The sequence below is a fragment of the Hipposideros armiger genome, unplaced genomic scaffold (genome assembly GCF_001890085.2).
Source record: "Hipposideros armiger isolate ML-2016 unplaced genomic scaffold, ASM189008v1 scaffold_428, whole genome shotgun sequence".
Classification (NCBI taxonomy): Eukaryota; Metazoa; Chordata; class Mammalia; order Chiroptera; family Hipposideridae; genus Hipposideros; species Hipposideros armiger.
Window position 1 is genome coordinate 226,083 of NW_017731778.1, and position 6,881 is coordinate 232,963.

The window sequence follows — 6,881 nt, forward strand, 5'->3', positions numbered from 1 at the left end:
CTTCCCGAGCTCGGCGGGTGCACCCGGGAGTGCGAGCGCGGGGGTCCCGGCCCCCTCCTCCGCAGGCAGCTGGGGGCGGCGCGGCGGGGCCCGCAGCTCCGAGGGGCGGCGCCCGGCGGGCCGCGCTCAGCGCTGGGCTCGAGGCCGTCCCCACCCTCACCGCGGTGAACTGCAGCGGTGCGAGTGAAGACGGCCATGAACTCCGCCGCCGAGGCTCAGCGAGCGCGCGCGCAGGGTCGCCGCCGCCGCCGCCGCCCGGCTGCTGTCCGAGCCCGCTCGCCAGCCTGCGCCGTCTCTGGAGCGCCCAGTCCCCACCGGCTCGGCCCAGCCCCGGCCCACGCCCGTCCCCGCTCGCACCGCGCCGCCGCCGGCCGCCCGCACATTCTGGAGCTGGCTGGTGCTCTAGAGCACGGCGAGAACGCGCTTCTTCCGGGCTGCCCCGCTGCGCCGGCTGCCCCCGCGCCCGCCTCGCAGACGGCCCGAGCCCCTTCCGCACCCCCGGCCCGCGCTTACCTGCAGCCTGACACAGCCACAGACACTCGCCGTGGGCTCCCCGCGTTCGCTGTATGCAGGCCGGGGACGGGATGGACGCGGGCGCGGGGGCACGGTAGTGGCAGTGTGTTTTGGATTTTTTTTTTTTCTTTCCAGTTTGGGGCGGGGGCGGGGTAGGGGGAATCGTGCACGTCCCTGATGGTAGCAGCCCTCCTCCTGCACGAGCACAGAATGTCTAGCCGGCCGTGAACACCCCCACCAGTAACCCCCCCCCCTTCCCGTGCATGCGCGGTGCGGGCTAGGGGGAAGGCGCGCCGCCGGCTTGCGCAGGCACGGAACCCGACCGGGCCTTTAAATTGGCGAGCAGGGAAAGGGTTAATCAGGGACTGTGCGACGCTTTCCTTGGAGTCTACGGGGCCGCCCCCGGAGGGCCCTGGCCTGCGCACGCGCGCGCACGCGTGCGGCTTGGGGCGCGCGGAGCCCGCGCGCGGGAGAAGGGGTGGGCGGGTCAGGGGCGGGGCTTCGGGAGTTGAGCAACTTATGCACGAGCACTGCTCGCGGGCACTCGCCCCGCCTGGAGCTCCTGCGTCCTGCTCCGATTTCTGAGCTCCCGCCCGCGCCCGGCGCCGGGAGAGCGCCGTTGACGCGGGAGCCCAGCGTTCCTATGCGTGTGCATGTACGTGGGGCAGTGCCACCCTCGGGCGCGCGCCGGCCGGGCGCTGAGGCTGTGAGGCTCGCCTTTGGCCCCGGGGCAGGCGCCTCAGGCACCGTCGCTCTACACGTACACCGGCCGACACCCAGACGCGCGTTCGTGGGCGTTGGGTCTTGGTTGGTATCGCTGCGGCGTTTTGTGTATGGGAGAATGATAGGCACTTAATAAACGTTTGCAGAACGAATGAAAAAAATAGACATCTTTTATTTGGAGGCTAAGGGGCGACCCCAAGTCACCCAGGAGAAAGGGATCACCCCTAAAGCCCTGGAACCAGCCAAGCCCGGGCCCACGCTCCGGTCACCCGGACGCTCCCCCCAAAAAGTCACGCGGGCTGGAGGCCCTAGCGCATCTCTAGCAGTCGTGAGCCTGGACTCGATTTCATTTGCAGCTCTCCCTAGGAGAGCTGATAACGCAGCAGTGTTCTTCCGTTCCTGTTCAGCAAAAGTAATGGTTCCATTGCAGTTGAAACCATGTCGCGTTCCTTCTGACGCTGTGGCTGGGCCTGTGCCGGGCGTTTGGACCTGGGAAGTGCCTCCTGCTCCCGCGTTTTCTGCTCACCTAAATAAAGGAAGCTGCACTACTGCATCTCCTTAGAGTCGCTTATGCTGCTTTATCACACTCGTTTTAACAGCATTTCGGGGAAAACACGGGTAATTTCATATCTGAAAATTAGATCAGGCTCTTTCTGCTAGACTTGCGTGATGATTACGTGAGATAATGCTTGTAACAGGTACATAGTAAATATTTAAGATATGACTGGCTGTATTAAATTCTAGATTCCATATGGACTCCGCTGATTTTGTGATGTTAACTGACAATAAGTTGCAATGTTTTTGCCAGGTAGTTTTATACACATCTTTTTTGATGTTTACAGAAGCCCAGAGATTAGTAGGTCTACTGAACGAGGGAGGATAGAATAGACCAGTCCTAGAGTCAGACATATCCAGTTCCAATATTGGGTACATTGTTAACTTCACTAAACCTCCGCTTCTTCTTCTCTGAGATAAAGAAAGCACCTAATAGGGCAGTTGTGAGGATTAAATGAAATAATGCTCAGTTAAATGCTTAGTCCAAATATTAGCTCAGCGGTGTTAAATGACCTGCCAGATCTCCATAGATAGTGGGTTCAAGTGGCAGAGGCATGATCAGAATGGACAAAATTTATGTTCATACTTGACACCTTTGTGACCGTGTTCCCTGTGACACCATGGCTGAGCTTGTTTATTCTTGTTTACATAGCTTTTAAGATGACACTTCAATCCTGTCTATGTTTTGTGTTTATAGGGGGATAATAATAGTACTATGTCATAGAGTTATATTATCAAGCAATAAAACTGTCATTGCATTTAGCCGTATGGACATGGCTAGCACTTAGTTATGGTTCATTGTCTCTCCCTCTTCTCCCATACCACATAATTGCAAAGGTTTAGACTCTTTCTGCATATATTTATTATCTGCCTATTATGTAAAGACAAGCCTTGCATGTGGCTAGGTAAAGTCTTCCTGGGATTTGACTAACCTGATGAAATTAAAATAGTTCAGAAGAGTTTTCCAGCACTAGAATGCACTTCTCAAGTAACAGATTCCTGATATCTGGGTTTTACACCAATTAACCCTCTTTCTTCTCTCATATGTTTTATGCTCACCTGGGCTTTTCCTGGTTGTGCCTTGTTTCATAGGGACCATGGAGATGAGTCTAAATTAAAAGGGCAACTCCAAGAGAAGGAGCAGGGAGGGGCAGGAAAGCACAAAGAAAGGGCCTGACCCAGACCTGGCACCGTGCCTGGTCACCAACCTAAACACAGCACTGTGCAGCACCCTTTAGGCCCTCAGTAAATACTGGCTGACAGATCAGTGACAATCTAGAACTCAATACCACAGGGAATTATAAGGGCACTGTTTTTATCTGTATAATCAGAATAAAAATAGTACCTCCACATAGGGTTAATTAATTAGCTTAATGCATAGTTATGAGTATCCATTTTGTGCCAGGTGTAATAGGCACTGTGGATACAGCAGTGAACAAAACATGCAAATATTCCCACTTGGGAGGCATATAAGAAACAAATAATTGAAATACACACTTGTGTGTGTGTGTGTGTGTGTGTGTGTGTGTGTGTGTGTGTGTGTGTTACCTAGTAATAAATGCTTTGGAGAAAAATACAGCAGGGGAAGGAAATAGGTAGGCTGGAAATATGGGTGAGCAGTTTGAAATAAAGCCATCAAGACAGGCTCACTGAGAAGGTAGCATTTAGGAAAAGACCTGAAGGAGGTGAGGGGGCCAGTTGAGTGAAGATATGATGAGAAGACCTCTTAGGGAAAAAGAACAGCAAGCACAAAAGTCCTGAAGCAGAAGCACCCCTTTCATGTTAAAGAAACAGCAGAGAAAGAAGTGGATGAGAGAAGTAGGAAGAACACACATCCCCATGTCCACTGCATCGATCTGGATGGGTCAGATGACAGTGTAACAGTTTTTGTTTCAGTTTTCTACTGATACTGTTTTTATGTTTGTTGAACACGAAATGCATGACACACTCTAACTAATTGTATATATTTCTGGACAAATTCTAGCATTGTTTAAGAGAACCCTGGAACTAAAATCTTCAAAGAATAAGGGGGAGTGACAGTGGTGGGGAGGGGGTGAGGGCGAAACATGATTTGTACAGTCAGATGACCTGAGAATCACAGTTAGGGACTTCTATAGAGAAGGGAGGGGAAAGGTTTCAAAATGGAAAGGACTTTTGCTCCACTCCAGGAAGGAGTCCAAGCAGTCATGCTGGAGACGGTTACGAGGAGCAGTGCTCTCCAGTGAGGGTCAGGAAGTAAATCCCTAAGAGCCATCCTTGTCAACCTTGGCTGCACGAAGTTATCACCTGGGGGGCTTTAAAGATACTGGCCCTGGAGTCCCACTCTCAGAGATTCTGGTTAATTGCTTTGGGGTGTGGCCCAAGTTATCGGCATTTATAACGGCTCCCCAGGTGATTATAAGATACAGCCATGGTGAGGGGACCATTCAGGGACATTTGAGAGATTTATATAAGATGATACCTTTAAGATAGTAACACAATTCCTGTACACAATCAGCTATTGACTTCCTTCTTCAGAGTTGAATGCTTGAATTTGGCACTAACAAGGTAACATTTGTTCTGCCGGATGGGATCAACATTAAATGGATAAGAACATCTCAGCAGAATTCTTTTTTCCATTCAACATGATATCTTTATAGTACTCCTACATCTTTCTATGGTCAGCACAAAATTCTGTCTAGAAATTAGCCATTTCTTATATTCTTTTGTGCTTTAAAAATGAGACTATAAGATGAGGGCAAAGAGAATAAGTAAAGGTTTAGTTTCTTCTCACAATTAGTTTGAGACTCAAGCAGTGTTGTCTGCATAACTAGCCAGTAAGTCAGATCTAAATTCCAGTTTTTCTTTGGGATGAATAGGCTAAGCATGAATTTAAGCCAAATAATGTATTATCTACCACTATATTTAAACTGTAGGATAATAAAAGTAACAGATGACCCTAAATATTACATGACTATCTTTATGATTAGAGAACAAGCTAATATATTTTCCCATACTTATCTATTATTAATAGAAGTTATGGTCTCAATCTCCAGTTTTTTTAAAAAAATTCAATAAGAGTTCTAAGAAATTTGTAAAGACACATAAATCTTTTCATAGCTAATATTTAAACCATTTAAGTAACTGGAAATGATCAGACAGATTATGTCATCAGTTTTTTATTATGTATCTTCCATATCATAGTGAAACTATCTTTCTAAACAGATCTGTTTGGAAAAGTCTGTGCAGGCATACCTCATTTTATCGTGCAGCACAGATGTTACATTTTTACAAATTTAATTCAAGACTCTCCATCCTATTACTTTATTGCTCTACTCAACTTTATTGCAGTGGCCTGGAACAATATCTCTGAGGTATGCTTATATTATATTTAATTTGAAAAAGTTACTTATAAAATTCCATTCTACTGTTTGCAAAATAGTGTTTAGAATAATTTAAATGAACACTCGGGGAAATGTGCAATAAAAAATAAATTCTTTAAAAATGTAGAGCAGTTAGGTATGCTCATATTTCCCATCCAAAGATGCTATACATTTCAAATTTCCCATCCAAGGGTGGTATATATTGATAATATGTTGGTTTGACTTCTGAAGAGTCCATGTACTGTAAGCCAGCACGAGAGCAGTGTTCCACAAAAACAGGTAACTATTTACGTTAGATGTTTCTATTTTTTAATAAGCTTTTTATTTTGGAATAATTTTGATTTATGGAAAAGTTGCAAAAATAATACACAGTGCTCCTGTATATCCCTCCACCTAGTTTTCCCATTGTTAACAACTTGCGTTACTGTGATACATTTATCCAAACTAAAAAACTGATATTGGTGCATTACTATTAACTGAATTCCAGACTTTTTTGCAGTTCATCAGTTTTTCCCGCCATAATATTCTCTTTCTGCTCCATGGCCCAATCCAGAGTCCCACATTGCATTTAGTTGTTGTGTCTCCCAGTCTCTTCTGGTCTGTGATAGCTTCTCAGTCTTTCTTGTTGTTGTTTTTTTTCATTATTTTGTCACTCTTGAGGAGTACTAGCCAAAAATCCTATGGAGTGTTTCCCCAACCTGGGTTTTGTCTGATGTTTTTCTCATAATTACACTAGGGCTGTGGGATTTTGGAAAGACTACCACAGAGATGAAGTGCCCTTCTTGTCATATCATCTAACTATTTTAAAATCACTAAATCTGAACTAGATAAGCATTAAGGTCCTTTCCAGTTGTTCTAAAATGCTATGATCATATATTTTATATGGCCTGCTATTTTTTAAAACATATATATATATATATATATATATATATATACATATATATATGTGCTTTACAAAACTAGTATATATATACATATATATGTGTATATATATATTTAAAGCATATATATATATATATATATTCTAGTTTTGTAAATTTTTGTCTATAATTTCACTCAAGTAATAAGTAGGCAGGGAAGACCACATAATCAATACATAGACAGCAGAAGATTAATTTTATGCTTTTCCCAAAAGCCATGTGCTCTGTATGGATCTCTAGCAGTGACAGATTTATGACAGAGTTTACCAGTCTACTAAATATCACCATCCTTGGCTAAACTTACCCATTGGAGGCAAATATATCAGTAGGCCAAGCATATTTTTTAATAAAAGGAAACAAATGAAAAAAACAATTTAAAAATTGGGTAGAAATGTATTCAATCATGGGAACATCAAGAATGACAAAGATGGGCCGGCCAAGTGGCTTGTTGGTTAAGAGTTGGCTTGAGAACGGGAGCTCTGAGCAGCAGGGCCGCCAGTTATAACCCTACATGGGTCAGTGACACTGCCCTCTACAGCTAAGATGGTGAACAACAGCTCGACCTGGAGCTGGGCTGCCATGAGTCACCAGCAACGGTGTAGGCTGCAGCCCCTGCTGCAGTGGGCTGCCATAAGCTACCATAAGTGGTTGGCAGCCAGCGTGAGTGGCTTGCAGCCAGCGTGAGCTGCCAAGAGCCACTGTGAGCAGCCATCCAATGGCCGGCATTGGGAAGAGTGCAGTGATCACAATACCAACATGGGCCAGTGAAGTGACATCCTCCACAACTAGACTGAAGAACAAAAGGACA

At 46.0% G+C, this 6,881-nt stretch overlaps 1 protein-coding gene across 2 annotated transcripts in view; it reads right to left on the minus strand.

The window, feature by feature from the left end:
• Positions 1–1,977, minus strand: part of ZBTB14 (zinc finger and BTB domain containing 14) — a 9,744-nt gene extending 7,767 nt beyond the window's left edge. The window contains exon 1 of one of the 2 annotated variants that reach the window (XM_019664707.1): positions 514–1,977. The gene's annotated coding sequence lies outside the window, so the exon portion shown is untranslated. Of the gene's footprint in view, positions 1–357; positions 441–513 lie in introns of those variants that run through there. The other variant, XM_019664708.1, reaches the window with a different exon arrangement.
• Between the last annotated feature and the right edge of the window lie 4,904 nt (positions 1,978–6,881).